Below are 2,719 nucleotides of genomic sequence, written 5' to 3' on the forward strand. Positions count from 1 at the left end.
TTATACATTGAATACTAATTATTTTTATATATTATAAAGATAATTTTCTAAAATAAGTTGAGAGAAGAGAAATATGTATATTGATATCATAATGTGCCACATCAATATTTTTAGCGCTAAAATGTTATCCGTTGTAGAATAATATAATGATTAAATTATATATAAATAATAATTTAACCAATGATTTTAAAGTAAAGAAAAGAACTCAAACGAGGTTGAACTAGTACTATTACTATTCTACATTAGAGATGGCAAAAATATCCAAATTCACGAAAACTTGCAGGAAAAATTTGTAACGAGAGTAAAATGAGAACCCGCAAAATTTTTATAGGGATGGGGATCCCTCCCCACGAATAAACAAGGGCAGAGCATAATATCTAAATTTACACCAATTAATTATTTAAATTTGTATTATTTATGGTTCTAAAAACCAAACCGAATCGGCCAGTTCAACCGGATTAACCGGGAATCAGTCACCTAGTCGGTCCGGGTAAGGTTAGAAACCATTTGGCAAAAAATTGGTCAAAAAACCGGTCGAACCGGCGATTAACCGGTGAACCGGAAGAACTGTCCGGTTTTTTACGGTTTTTGGTTTGAAAATAAAAATGCTAAACGGCGTCGTTTTGGGAGTTTAAAAAAAAAAAAAGGGGGCTAAACGCCTAAACGAGTAAACGAAGCCCTAAATCCCTAATGTTCACAGAAATCACCCAGATCTCATAACTCCAGAAGCCAGAAGAGAAGAAGAATCACTGAAAAAGCAGTTCACCACCCACAGTTCCACCGCCATCGCCACCGCATCCCGCAGCGACAGCAGCGACGGCGTTGAGCACGGCAACCACCACCGCGTCCTGTTTCGTCGCCGAACTCGCCCCCTGTTGCGTCGTCGCCGAGCTCGCCTCCTGTTGCGTCGTCGCCGAGCTCGCCTCCTCTTCCGTCGTCGCCGTTACTCGCCGCCGGTGATACTCTGTTATTCACTTGTTCTATTATTCCTCCTTGCTGCTTCATGATTTGTGGTTTTTGATTTGCTGAGGTTATTTGAATTTGTTTGCTGCTTCATGGTTTTGGGTTTTGATTTTCTGAGGTTATTTGAATTTGTTTGCTGCTTCATGGTTTTGTGGTTTTTGATTTGCTGAGGTTATTTGAATTTGTTTGCTGCTTCATAATTTTGGTTGCTGAATTATTTATTTGTTCATGGTTTTCTGAAGTTATTTTCTGGCCTTTGATTTTCTGATTATTACAGATGGAACAATCACAAAGTAACCCACAGCCATAAGATAATGCTGAGAAGTGATTGAGCAATCTGGAGCAGTTCTTGCAGGCGATCACGCCCTCTGTGCCTGCTCAGTATCTTTCTATGGTTAGTTTTCAGTAACTAGCTGGCAAGTTTTGGCTGGAATTTTTAATAGTTGTGGCTGGGTTAGGGAAGAAATAGTTTCTTTAACTAAGTTATGTAATTTATTGTAGTATTGTCATTGTTTGTAACGGATAGATTTAATGGCTGGTGTGACAATAAGGAGTAACATTTTGAAGGTCTGAATAGGATCAATGAATAGAAAGGAGAAGTGAGTTTCTCATCCATAAAGAAGTAAGCTAGTAAATAAATGATTATTTGGTATTTGATTATTGACAGATTTCCATTGTTTACAAGTCATATGACAGATTTCCTTTATTTTAATGTGGTTTACGGATTTGATTCTCCTTCATTGTTTTTGTTTTTAGCCATTTGCTTGTCTTTCCTCTTTTGATTGTGAATTGAATATTGCAGAGGATCATGATGAGAGTATACCCTTGTATTAAACAGGAATGAGAGTGTTGTTCAATATTAAGTTTTTTATTTTTCTAGAATTAAACATGATCATGATGGATTGAAATTTTTATTGAATTTGTATATTTAAAATTGTATATTGAATTTTCAATAATTATATTATATATTTAATGAAACCGGTTCAACCCCGGTTAGACTCCGGTTGAACTATTGAACCATTAAACCTGTCACCTGACCGGTTCAATGACCGGTCCGGTTCTCGCAACCTTGGTATTATTATAAGAAGAGAGTACTATTATCTAGGGGTGGCAACAGGGCGGGTTTTTGCTCTACCCGATTCCGCCCCGCCGTACAACAACCTGCATAGAATCCGCCCCTCTTCTACCCGTGGGTAGTAAAACGTTGAACCCTAACCCGCCCCTGCGGGTACCCTATTATTATAAGTACTATTATCTAGGGGTGGCAACAGGGCGGGTTTTTGCTCTACCCGATTCCGCCCCGCCGTACAACAACCTGCATAGAATCCGCCCCTCTTCTACCCGTGGGTAGTAAAACGTTGAACCCTAACCCGCAACCCGCCCCACCCGTCCCACCCCTATAATTATTAAAATCCAATAAATTACATTAAATTTCAAAATTTATATAACCATCATCACATACATAACATAAATTAAAATAAAAATTTAAATATGATACAATAGTATTAATCATTTTACTAATTATTATTATTATTATTATTATTATTATTATTATTATTATTATTATTATTTAAAAAATAAATTAATACACAACTTTTATATTTTTTGTAGTACATATATTATTTTTCATTTACTTTTCACAATTATTTCTTGAAATAATGTGTGGGATTGAAATTGCAATTTGCATCCATATATTATATTTTCACCTTAACATATCCTTGAAGAATTTATGCATCGTGTTCATTTGTGGTTTTAT

General features: G+C 36.0%; 1 long non-coding RNA gene across 1 annotated transcript; it reads left to right on the forward strand.

Moving 5' to 3' along the window:
• On the forward strand, positions 698-1,585 carry LOC110263492. Its single transcript, XR_002349261.1, has 2 exons — positions 698-956; positions 1,241-1,585. It is a non-coding gene; the product is annotated as an uncharacterized LOC110263492 (long non-coding RNA).

The sequence above is a fragment of the Arachis ipaensis genome, chromosome B06, assembly GCF_000816755.2.
Source record: "Arachis ipaensis cultivar K30076 chromosome B06, Araip1.1, whole genome shotgun sequence".
NCBI classification, from domain to species: Eukaryota; Viridiplantae; Streptophyta; class Magnoliopsida; order Fabales; family Fabaceae; genus Arachis; species Arachis ipaensis.